Here is a 13,961-nt window from a genome sequence, read left to right on the forward strand (position 1 = left end):
GAGTTGAACATGATGTTCTGAAACTCATGAATTGAACATGTCATGAGATAGAGGTATAGTTCTTACGATGAAGTGAGCAAGTATTGCTCATTCGATGGATCGTTGAATATTGATTGTTGAACCAATATTCTTTGGTTTGAGCAAATATTTACCATCTGAGCAAGTGTTGCTCATGTGATGAATTGTTGAATATTTGATTGTCTGAGCATGTGTTGCTCATCTGATGGGTTATTGGCAGCGTACCAAAAATATTAATTGGAATACTGGTCGTTGAACCGAGCATAATTAATAAAATTAATGACCATGAGGTCGTCGTAAAATTATTAAGGTTGGAATCTGGAATGATGATCCTTGGATTGGGAAACCCTAATTTGATCAATTGATGATCAATTCATGGTTCGTCAGAAGTTTAACCATGGGACGAAGGAGGGAGCGACTACATGGGACCGTGGATCAACCATGTAGTGTCCATATGCTCACGTGAGAAAATACAAATAACTCCTGAAGAGTTGACGATTTGTTGATGAAAGAATGATTAAATGCTGGTTTAATAATTTATTCGAAAATGCTCGTCTGAGCCTTAGGTGAGAGAACCTAATTAATTATGACGGAGTGAGGGACCGACCATGGGGTCATGAAACCGGCCCTGGGTTGTCACATGACCTCCTGACGATCACTTCATGAAAATACAAAGTGTTTGGAAGAGTTTTGGACCTAATACGAGCAATTGTGCAAATTAGGTCAAAACTGTGAAAATTGATGGGACCGGCTTCCGTGAGCCAAAGAGCCAATCTTGGTCGGTCAAGATAGCGTGCTCGTGTCCTCAAGGAGTCCGCGTCTCAGTCCTGAGAATTTTGATATTTTCTGGCGTGCAATTGAGCATCCATTCGAGAAAATATGCCAAAATTAGGGTTTCGACGAAACTGAGGAAAACACCATGAGATGATGAAAAATAATTATAAAATAAGGAATGAGGAGGCGTGGGACTGCCGTGGTCAAGTCATGGTCGTCCAGTCGTGACCACAGTCCCGTGGTGCCTTTTCCTTAATTTTATAATATTTTGACGATTTTATGAAAAATTCATGAATTTTGAGAAATTTGATGAATTTAGGGAGTTTCCATGAATTGAAGGAGTTTTCATGAGTTCATGGAAGCAAAATATTAAAATAATAAAAACACGGGCGTGTGGGACCATGGAGGCATGGCCGGCCGGCTATGGACCGGTCCCACGAGTTTTTCATAATATTTTTAATATTTTTAGGTATTTTTGATGATTTTGAGGGAATTTTTCCTAATTTGAGAGAAATACCATAAAATCAAGGAATTTGATGAATTCAGGGAAAAATAGGATAAATAATAACAAAGCAAAGGGCATGGCCGGCCGGCTAGTGGCCCAATCCCACAAGTTTTCATAATTTCATTTTATTTTATTATTTTATGATGATTTGTGCAAAAAATACCATGAAATCAAGGAGTTTTTTCATGAAATTAGAGAAATAATAATAATAATAATAAAATAATAAGGAACCGAGGGGTGTGGGGCCAGCCGGGACCTAGGCATGGCCGGTTGGCCAATGGTCACGCCCCACACTCCTTTCCTTAATTTTATATTATTTGTTATGGATTTATGGAAGTACCATGAAACCGAGGAGCTTCCTCGAGACGAAGGAGATTTGATCAGATGAGAGAATTTTCATCAAATCATGGAAAATAATAAAAATGTATTAAAAATATAAAACGCGCGTGGAACTGACCACGACACGGTCGGTAGGTCGTGTGTCCGTGTTCCCAACACCTTGGTCAATATTTTTAATTATTTATTATTTTCTTCCCTATTTTGCATAGGTTCATCCTTTCGTTGTATTTTGAAATACTCGTTCGTGCGGTGACTGTTAGTGTATCGTCGTTGAATACACTTTCACCATTTGAATCAGGGCTTACTTAGAGGTAGCTCAGACGCCCGGTTGTTGATTATTTATTACTAATTTTGGAATTCAGTGGAGAATAATTCACAAAACTGAGTAATAAGATGTTTATTATTAATTCATAGGATCAGTTGAGGATTATACTACGAATTCAGAATAATAAAGTGAGCATTACCATTCCATGGGATCGTAGATTCGACCATAGAATTGGAGTAATTAAGATTTATCTATTACCATTTATGAGACCAGTTGTAGATTCGATCATGAAATCGGAGTAATGAGATAATATAGTTATTGTTATTCTATGAGATCAAGCCGTGGATTCGATCATAAAATCAGAACAATTGTTATTGCCATTACATGGAACCAGTCGTGGATTCGACCATAGAATAGGAGCAATTGTTATTACTTCTCCATGGGACTAGTCGTGGATTCGACCATGGAATAGGAGCAATAATAGATTATTCTGGGAATTCAGTAGTGAATGTCACGGCAGAATTAATCTTAATTAGGAATAATTAACTTTGTGGCTCTATACTAGCAGAGCAAGCTGTCTAGGAGCATTAATTATCCCGATATGAGCTTGTCGATAAGTCATATCCTTTATGTAGTCAGGGTAAACTCGTTGTTTGTTCCTGAAGATGTTATCGTTATATACTAGCAGAGCAAGCTGTCTAGGAGCCGTCCATCTCGTGATACTATATAGAAATAATCACTGAAAGTGTTCAGTATTCATGAGATATGTCGTTGTCCAGTCGTGAGACTACACATCTACACGTACTCTGAGAAAAAGTACTCTCCCTTGAGAATTCGATGAGAGACCCGTGTCTCAATACTCACGTCTGATTGCTGGATCAGAGCTTCGTATTATTATGAGTTTACGATTTTAGCCCTTGTCGAAAATCCACCATCTACATTAAGTCCCCTGCTTACTGAGGAAAGCTGTGTTCCTCAGTCAGCATTAAATGGTGATTTTCCGGCCATAAATAATAATACCAGCAATTGAACTTAGTCGTAAGTTGAGACGTTACCGGATTTAGAGAGCATGAGCAAACCACGACTTGATGAAGGCTTCAATGTCATGATTGAATCGTCGTTTGATGAGCATAAATTGGTGTTGAACCGCTGGTTTGGACGATGGGACCTTGGTCATTTAGGATTCGCGGGCCTGGCCCAAGAAAGGAATCCGTTTTAGCGCGGACGCTCGTTCGTTCTTTAGTTTAAGAAAAAACAAAATAGACCTGAGTCTAATGATAAAAATTTGTCTATGAGCTTTCACGAAAAACGAAATTTTATTTTAAAATATGTGAGATCTCACAAAGTGGAATAAACTCCCGTTTCAAAGGTGGATGCTCGCGTGAAGGAGCAAAATATATATATTTTTCAAATTCACGTGAGTTTCACGTTAAAATATATTTTGTAAAATCAATGTTTTGATTTTGAACAATTGTTGAAAGTAGACAACCATACATGGTGAAAGAATGTCTATATGTGAGTTTTCACAATCGTAGAATGGACGTCTGTCCAGATTTTGAGAAACCAGTGAATGTTCACACTGTAAAATTTACGTGGGTTGTTCACGATTTTGTGAAAATCATGTCAGAATTTTGCTCGTCTTAGCAGGTTTGAAGGAACGAGCAAGATTTGAAGTATTAACTCATGTACTGTTAGTGGAATCGTAAACGATAAGAGTTGAAAGTTACCATTTTTGCAGACGCTGATGTGAGCATCTTTATTCCATGATTCGTTGTTTTGCTGAATCCTGCGCTTTGTATAAATGATGCGCTGAATGTTATGCATCTGTCACAGCCACTTTGCAAGAATGACTGACTCCCATGATGACACTTTCCAATACGATGTTTCCAGGGATGACATCTCCGCGGGTGTAACTTCAAGAAATAGTACTTCTGGGACCTCTGAGTGATGGTGAGAGATCCTTCATACTGAGTTGTACTCCTGGTTATTTCATCAACTATACCACAAGATGATCATGTAGTGAGGTTTCAGATCAATGTAGACTCCTCGGAAATGGAAGAAAGTCTTCGGGGCGGAGCACCCAAAAGTAAGGACTACAGGATGTTAGCAAATGACGTGCAGTCCCCAGCCGTTTCTTTGGTGAGTTGTTAGCGCTCCTTGTGTCATGACTTTTTCCTGCCCGTGCAATTAGGATCACGAGACCAAGGTTTTGTTATTTCTTTTCAAACCTTTTCTCCATCGATTGACGGTCTTCAACTTGTTCCCAGGCGAACAATTCAGGAATCCAGTACTGATGAAGAAGTCGATGTAAATATCTCTTTCGTGCAGGTGATCGCAGCATCTCCTTGAATGAAATAATAATAATTTTTGTTGATGAATCCAGGAAAAAATCATTGTAGATAAGAATCATGTTGATGAAGCGCACTCTTCTTTGGGAGATGGGAATATGGAGAATTCCCGAAATCCTGAACCGAATGGAGATAGCGGTGTTGTCAACGGAGATTCTGGCATCGTCGAGCCTTCAAATGATTTAGAGACTCCCTTAGTAAGTATATCTCCTGTAATTTCTTCAAAGAAGTATGATATCGCTGATTCGTGAATGAATGAATGAAAATCCATGTGAATTTATGGATAACTTCGCCGAAATAAGTCACCGGAAAATTTCAGACTTTAGATTTTACTAGAAACGCTGTAGAATCTTCGTCCGAAGTCGGATTTTCGCGGTTTGCATATGTATCTTCAAGCCCAGGAAATTTCCAAGATTTAATGCAGAAGCTCTTTGAAGTTTGAGCATGTTTAGGGCCTGAAAAAGGCGAAATAGTGAACTTCCAGGAGACCTTCAGAACTTTTTCAGATGGCATGTTGCTCCATGTTTTAGCCACATCTCTTTGCTTGTTCATCGGATTGTCATAAAATTTTGAGAAGTTGTAGAGGACATCCATACGAAGAGAATGGTATACAAACCATCTTCAGATTCCTCGTATATTGCTCCCAGTTATTCTTTTAGTACAGGGAAGAGTACAGTTTCTTCAGACGAGGTTACCGTAAAACGTATTTTCATGACTTTCATGCTATTTGATCGTGCCTTGAGTGTATAATGATTAATATTGATAATTTTGAATTGCTTGTATGATGTATTTTATGATCTCATTTGGTTTCAAGCTTAAATGACTCTAACCTCATGTAATCTTCGTATTAGGTGCCAAAGACTGAAGTTGAGGATATTGAAACCAATGAGGATAACTCAAACTGCCCTGGAGTTATTGATGAAGAGACAACCATCTCTGCACTTCAAGGCCATGAGAAGGTTGTCATTGAAATCTTGGAAACTCAGATTGTTGTTGCTTCAGTGATAGAAGAAACCGAAACACCAGGAGAGAATACTGAAGAAACTGTTGCCCTGGAGGCTGCTCCAGTAATTGAGAACCGTATAGTGGTGCATGAATATCCAAGTGCAGGAGTTTCTTTTGATCCTCCGTTCGATTCTTCACTCCCGTTTCATGAACTAGTTGGCGGATTCAGCGTCCCCATTGGATATGCAGGCTTGTACGAGAAACCGTGGAAGATGTATGGGCACATCGTCGTTACCAAGGATCCGAAGCATAGTTATTTCTTGACGAGGCAGGTAGAAGCCATATTGCGTGTTATAAATGATATCCGCATCACAACTGGAAATACTGTCACACGGGATGTACTCTTTGATTGGGAGTACAACTTGAAGAAAGCTGAAGAACTTGGCTTCAATTTGAAGTGGCTTCGTCAAAAGATTGATGCTATAAGGAAAGCGGTGGATGGTGACACTTCTTTCACCACCAGTGATGCCGTGTTGAAGAAGATGGATGAAGAAAAGCAGAAATCTTATTTTGCTGACTTTCTTTAGTTTTCTTTCCATGATATCTTGAACCTTGGACTTCTGAGAGATGTGAGGTTTTATTCTGGTCTTGATTTCTTGATCGGTTTTGGATTGTGAAATCGATCGTCTTGACAAGTGGACCATCAGTCCCCAGTATTTTGTTAAGTCTCTCCCTTTCGTTTTCCCTTCTTCTGGTGAGACCTAGATAGAGGACTAAGGTAGAAAAATTGATGTAAAGACCTAGGTGGTCGAAGTTGGAGGTACATTGATGAAGGACTTAGCAAAGAGACCTGGTGGACACCGATCTGTGGAAGTCATGAATCCCGTCTAAGAATTGTTGCTTGCATGTTGTACGCTCTAGAAGCTGTAGGGACCTAATACAAGGTCGGAATTCGATGCTTGACCCCAACTTTCGAAGCTAAGAGGATGAGTTATCACATGAGAAAAGAATCACTCAATTTGGAGTTGTAGAGGTCATCCAACGAAGCGTGCGCATTTGCAATTTGTAATCCCGTACAAATTTTTCAGATTCCGTAGACCTGACGGTAAAGGCCATATCTTTCAGCTCGTATGTCTGATTGATGCGCCCTTTTGGTATGTTGTAGAAGAAACATATACGAACATCTTTTGTTGAGGAAGTATTGTCCCATTCCTCACCCATTTGTACGTTTATGTAAACCCATGGCCCGGAGCATGTCGTATCTCATTTGTAGAGGCGATGAGAACATCTTGGAGGAGACTTTGGATTATGCCCACCAATCGTGCCAGCTTTGGGAAGACTTTCATGTGAGCATGTTATCAGGTCTACACATCTTGATATGAATCATTAGTTCTTGGAGAAGTCTGCTTCATGTGTAACACTTAAGAGAATGATTAGTTGATGAAGCCCTGAGGATGTTGCTCCTGAGACCGTTGTTGGTGCTGAGACCATGAATGATTACGCTCCAGAGATCCTTGTGGATATTGAGATCATGGATGGTGTTCCTTTAGAGATTATTTGATGCTGATGCCATGGTTGGAATTGCTCCAAAGACCGAAAAAGGCTAGAACCGTGATTATAGATATAATATTTGCTCCTCCATCCAGTGAGCCTTTTACATTCACGAACTTGTTGATGAGTTGAGCGTCTGTAAGATGAAGGTGTACTGAGAGTTCAACCTGAATGCTCTTGAAAGCATAACTTTACCACGAACTGGCTTTGTCAGTGAGTCGACATTGTTGCGGTAAATGGCATCAAGAGTTTTCATACTGGATGTGATTGGTGAAGAGCGAAAGTTCCTCAATCATGCAGGGGCTTGTGATGTAGCGAAAACCCGTTGATGAAGTTTCACGAAATCACCTCAGGTTGCCCAGTGTATAATGAAGGAGTTAGTGTCATCCATGTATGAATGATGTTGCATATGCTTCAGAAGTCTTATCATGGGATAGTGAAGACTTATCGTTTAGTTACACTTTGATGTTTTGGTGTTGAATCAATGTGTCATCGTCGATATATTTTTACTGTAGCTGTACTCTTTGATTGGGAGTACAATTTGATGGCTTCTTAGATGCTTGAGCGTTGAAGCGTATATTCCTTAAGTATCGAATGTTTGATCATCTCGGCTCTGGAGTATCTTCCATTGATTCATCATCCCTTTCGTTGCGGTAGTGGGATTCAACACTTGTGCAGACATCAGAGCTTTCTGATTTTGTGGAACACATGGACTTGCAGGAGAAACACCAAAGTGTTCTTTTCCATGTTTGGACATCATCTCGGTAATGAATGTTTCAGTGCTTGATTCGGAGGAGCGCCAGATTCAACCACTTGGTAAAATACTAATGTGGTGAAGCTACCATTCATAACGTCTTGTAGAGTTGCTAGCAGAATTGAGTCCCCATGTTAGGATAACATGTGAGGAAATAAATTACATAGACATGGGATGAGACTTGCCTAAGTGCGGAACCTCTTGATGGATGTATATGCATCTTTTGCTGGTTCTTTCTTCAACCTCGTCAAAGTTTGAAATTCCTCCAAGTACTCTGATGATGGAATGTCCGTAAAATCTTCTGGATCAAAAATTATTCATTGGAGAGACGTGTAAACAAAGGCGCTCTGTAAGTACCCATATTTTCAGCGTGGATCCACGCTCGTCTGAAGGACATGTCATATCCTGGATCTTCCTGATTATGTGAAACTTGGTTTCTGTCTAGTGTTGAACTTGTGTTCACTTTGAGAGTGATGTAGCCATAAGTATTCCGAGCGCTCCTTCAAGGTCTCTGATTGAGATGGGAACATGAGTAGCTTCTTGTCGACTGATGCCTGCGGCTCTGAGGTTTTCAGTGGAATGATGTTGATGGAGGTGCCGGCATCGATCAACGTTCTTCCAAATTCGACTGTGGTAAGCAGTCCCCAGTCGTACATCTCTTGGTTTGTGGATGGAGGCTCAAGAAGTATTTCCGGAATGGACTTCTTGACACGATGTGGTTCAGTGCTGTGAACATGTCTCTCTTTTGTGCCTTCGGCAGATAGAGCAATTCACGTTCGACCAAGGATTGAACTGCCTCTTTGATAGGTTGTTCATAGAGTGTAAAGGTTATGATTGGGAGAGGATTCTTGTGTACTCCTCCAGTGCCCAGTTGAAGCCATTGTGTATCAACCTTCTCTTTGGTGACGTGCTTCAAAATATTGCAGTTACTTGTTGGATGATTGATGAATCCATGAAGATGACAGTACCTGGGGTTCTCCATCTTGCTTCAGTTGGCTCTGTTTGACGAACATCAAGTTGATTGTATCATCTTGAACTCAGACTTCTAGTAACTCGATCGCTGCTTCATGATAAGTTTGAGTATGTCCGATCATCTCCCCGTTCGTTAATGCCGGATCGAGGTTTGTGTAAGATTGGTTATCCTTTCTTGATGCTTTTGTACGATGAGGTGTTGGATGTATCATGTTTGAGCAGGAGCTTTCCTTTTGCTTGAGCAATAACGTTCATGGAAGGTTGGACATTGTATTGTTTGTTGATCAGGCATCGGCTGCTCCGAGGTTCCTCGACCTTGTAGACTTTGCTCAGCAAAGCAGGTGTAGTAGTCGCTGATCGTTTGGCTGCTTCATGAAGTTCTGAGAGAGTCTGGAATCAAAGGTTCTCTAGAAAGGCCCTGTAGACCGGGAGCATGCCATTGATGCACAAGTCCACCAGTTGTTGCTCCGTGACGTTTGGGTCATGACAATCCATAGCTTGGACTCTGAACCTTTTCACATAATCATTGGGATTTTCACTGACCCTCTGAAACATCCTTCCAAGGTCGGAGAGGGTGACTTGTTCTGACACGAAGAAGTATTTCCTGTAGAATGCGTTAACCATTTCTCCCCAATTGTTGATAGTCCCTGGTGCGATGTTGTTATACTAGGTGTATGCTCTGTATTTCAGAGATTTTGAGAATTCCTTGAGACGGACGACATTATTGTGTTCATGTTCTCCCAGGGATTCGAGAAAACGAGAGACATGTTCTCTAGCATTTCCAGTTCCATCATATAAGGTGAAGGTTGGAGAAACGTAACCTTTGGGGAGTGGAATCCTCTGCGTAGCGGCAGGATAAGGAGGTTGATGACGATGGACATGCGATGTTTTGTCTTTTCCACGGTTCTCTAAAACGTACTCCAGATCCTCGCGAGTGATGAAATTCGATGATCCCTTCGCTGATGAGTTTTCTGCAGCAGTTTTGTGGACTTCATCGTCTTCTACTGTATGGATTGGAATTACTTCAGGATCGTCGTCTGAGGATTTCTCCTTCTCCCTTCCCTTCTCTTGAGTCTTATATGACATCTTGTCAGTAAGAGTTTTAAGATAATTACACAGCTCCTTCTGTGTAGCAGCCATGTCAGTCTGATTCTTTGCAAGAGTCTCTTGCGCTTTGATAAGATCAACAATGGTAGGTGGTGGATCTCCCCTGACTTCTTCAGGGTGTCGTCCGGACAACGGATGACCTTCGGCGTGAGGAGGAGTAATGTCACCACCATCAGTGTTGGAGATCCGAATTGTCTCTGGGATATTCTGATTGTTGTTGTTGCTAGTGCTAGCACGGTTTGTGTTAGGATTCGTAACTGAACCCGACCTGAGATCAACCATCTTGTGAAATTGTGAGATTGCAACCGAGATAATGATCTCCCACTGTGGTCGCAAATCTGTAGATGGGGAAAAACGATTTGTTGGTTTTTAAGGAATTGAGGAGACGACCGTACAAAGGGGACTCCTCGAACTGAGCGAAATGTTAAACCTCACACAGATGCACCGCTGCAAAGGGGGTGCTTTAGATTCGAGAGATCAATCTGTAGTACTCCGGCCTAAATCAAGACAATGACCGTTCCAGAGTAAATTCGGTCACAAGAGAGGATGGGTTGATCTGTAGGAGGGAAGCTGGGAAATGTGTGGAATCAATGGTAATCAAAGATTGTGGGTGTGTGAATTCTGAATATGATAAGCTCTGAGTGATTGAAATTGCTCAATTGAGAGTAGTTGCTCAATTGATGAGTTGATGATCTCGTGTTGTCAGTTTGACGTGAGATTGATGATACCGATGATGCCGATTCAATCGTGATTCAGTGACTTATTTATATTACTGGAATTTTAGACACCGTGATTACATGAAGTGTGACAGTTGATGGAATCAAGGAGTGGGGAAGTGGAGATCGTGTTTGAAACCAGTTGCTCAACGTGTGGAGACTTGGTCGATTTTCCACCCACTACCTCGTGAATTCCTTCAACTGATTACACGACTTGCTCACATTCCATCGTGTGTTTGAACACACGTGCCGTAGACTGCCAGACCAAAACCCTAAGTGATATCCCCCCAAGTGACACGATTGACGTCTCGTGGTTTGTTAGTCAATTGATGACTTCGTGGTTTGATGGGACTATGAGTCCATGTAGTTGCTGAGTTGAATATGATGTTCTGAAACTCATGAATTGAACATGTCATGAGATAGAGGTATAGTTCTTACGATGAAGTGAGCAAGTATTGCTCATTCGATGGATCTTTGAATATTGATTGTTGAACCAATATTCCTTGGTTTGAGCAAATATTTATCATTTGAGCAAATATTTATCATTTGAGCAAGTGTTGCTCATGTGATGAATTGTTGAATATTTGATCGTCTGAGCATGTGTTGCTCATCTGATGGGTTATTGGCAGCGTACCAAAAATATTAATTAGAATACTGGTTGTTGAACCGAGCATAATTAATAAAATTAATGACCATGAGGTGGTCGTAAAATTATTAAAGTTGGAATCTGGAATGATGATCCTTGGATTCGGAAACCCTAATTTGATCAATTGATGATCAATTCATGGTTCGTCAGAAGTTTAACCATGGGACGAAGGAGGGAGCAACTACATGGGACCGTGGATTAACCATGTAGTGTCCATATGCTCACGTGAGAAAATACAAATAACTCCTGAAGAGTTGACGATTTGTTGATGAAAGAATGATTAAATGCTGGTTTAATCATTTATTCGAAAATGCTCGTCTGAGCCTTATGTGAGAAAACCTAATTAATTATGACGGAGTGAGGGACCGACAACGGGGTCATGAAACCGGCCCTGGGTTGTCACGTGACCGCCTGACGATCACTTCATGAAAATCCAAAGTGTTTGGAAGAGTTTTGGACCTAATACGAGCAATTGTGCAAATTAGGTCAAAACTGTGAAAATTGATGGGACCGGCTTCCGTGAGCCAAAGAGCCAATCTTGGTCGGTCAAGATAGCGTGCTTGTGTCCCCAAGGCGTCCGCATCTCAGTCCTGAGAATTTTGATATTTTCTGGCGTGCAATTGAGCATCCATTCGAGAAAATATGCCAAAATTAGGGTTTCGACGAAACTGAGGAAAACACCATGAGAGGATGAAAAATAATTATAAAATAAGGAATAAGGAGGCGTGGGACCGCCCTGGTCAAGGCATGGTCGGCCGATCGTGACCACGGTCCCGTGGTGCCTTTTCCTTAATTTTATAATATTTTGATGATTTTATGAAAAATTCATGAATTTTGAGAAATTTGATGAATTTAGGGAGTTTCAATGAATTGAAGGAGTTTTCATGAGTTCATGGAAACAAAATATTAAAATAATAAAAACACGGGCGTGTGGGACCATGGAGGCATGGCCGGCCGGCTATGGACCGGTCCCACGAGTTTTTCATAATTTTTAAAATATTTTTAGATATTTTTGATGATTTTGAGGGAATTTTTCCTAATTTGAGAGAAATACCATAAAATCAAGGAATTTGATGAATTCAAGGAAAAATAGGATAAGTAATAATAAAATAATAAAGGAAAGGGCGTGTGGGACCGGCTAGGGCATGGCCGGCCGGCTAGTAGCCCGGTCCCACAAGTTTTCATAATTTTATTTTATTTTATTATTATATGATGATTTGATACCATGAAATCAAGGAGTTTTTTCATGAAATTAGAGAAATAATAATAATAATAAAAAAGTAATAAGGAACCGAGGGGTGTGGGGCCTGCTGGGATCAAGGCATGGCCGGTTGGCCAATGGTCACGCCCCACACTCCTTTCCTTAATTTTATATTATTTGTTATGGATTTATGGAAGTACCATGAAACCGAGGAGCTTACTCGAGACGAAGGAGATTTGATCAGATGAGAGAATTTTCATCAAATCATGGAAAATAATAAAAATGTATTAAAATATAAAACTGGCATGGAACTGACCCCGGCACGGTCGTGTGTCCGTGTTCCCAGCACCTTGGTCAATATTTTTAATTATTTATTATTTTCTTCCCTATTTTGCATAGGGTCATCCTTTCGTTGTATTTTGAAATACTCGTTCGTGCGGTGATTGTTAGTGTATCGTCGTTGAATACACTTTCACCATTTGAATCAGGCTTACTTAGAGGTAGCTCAGATGCCCGGTTGTTGATTATTTATTACTAATTGTGGAATTCAGTGGAGAATAATTCACAAAACTGAGTAATAAGATGTTTATTATTAATTCATAGGATCAGTTGAGGATTCGACTACGAATTCAGAATAATAAAGTGAGCATTACCATTCCATGGGATCGTAGATTCGACCATAGAATCAGAGTAATTAAGATTTATCTATTACCATTTATGAGACCAGTTGTGGATTCGATCATGAAACCGGAGTAATGAGATAATATAGTTATTGTTATTCTATGAGATCAAGCCGTGGATTCGATCATAGAATCAGAACAATTGTTATTGCCATTCCATGGGAGCAGTCGTGGATTCGACCATAGAATAGGAGCAATTGTTATTGCTACTCCATGGGACCAGTCGTGGATTCGACCATGGAATAGGAGCAATAATATATTATTCTGGGAATTCAGTAGTGAATGTCACGGCAGAATTAATCTTAATTAGGAATAATTAAATTTGTGGCTCTATACTAGCAGAGCAAGCTGTCTAGGAGCATTAATTATCCCGATATAAGCTTGTCGATAAGTCATATCCTTTATATAGTCAGGGTAAACTCGTTGTTTGTTCCTGAAGACGTTATCGCTCTACACTAGCAGAGCAAGCTGTCTAGGAGCCTTCCATCTCGTGATACTATATAGAAATAATCACTGAAAGTGTTCAGTATTCATGAGATATGTCGTTGTCCAGTCGTGAGACTACACATCTACACGTACTCTGAGAGAAAGTACTCTCCGTTGAGAATTCGATGAGAGACCCGTGTCTCAATACTCACGTCTGATTGCTGGATCAGAGCTTCGTATAATTATGAGTTTACGATTTTAGACCTTGTCGAAAATCCACCATCTACAGGTAGAACCGTGAAACCCATGATTTGTGATTGAGTGTCCTTAATCAATCACATAGTTCTTGAAAGTCAGATGAACCAATTCTAAACTCATTTGGAAGTGTGGCAAATCGGTTTCAAGATTGTAAGTATGAAAGAGGACTTACAAAATAAAGATGCCGACATACTTTGAACATGTGCAGTAACGCTTATCTTTTATTATTCAAAGATATTCCTTAATAACTAAAGGAAAATCTCACATCGAAAAATAAGTTGAGAATCTTTTAATTTTTTTTTTTTTTGAGAATCTTTTAATTAGGGTTTTTAATTTTATTTTGGAAAATGAAAATTGGTAATGTGCATTTACTAATTGGAGATTTTCGCTCAATGTTTGGACAAAGCATTTCCAGGAATTATGGAAACCGAATCTGGAATATATTGCATATCTTGA

The sequence above is a fragment of the Papaver somniferum genome, chromosome 7, assembly GCF_003573695.1.
Source record: "Papaver somniferum cultivar HN1 chromosome 7, ASM357369v1, whole genome shotgun sequence".
Classification (NCBI taxonomy): Eukaryota; Viridiplantae; Streptophyta; class Magnoliopsida; order Ranunculales; family Papaveraceae; genus Papaver; species Papaver somniferum.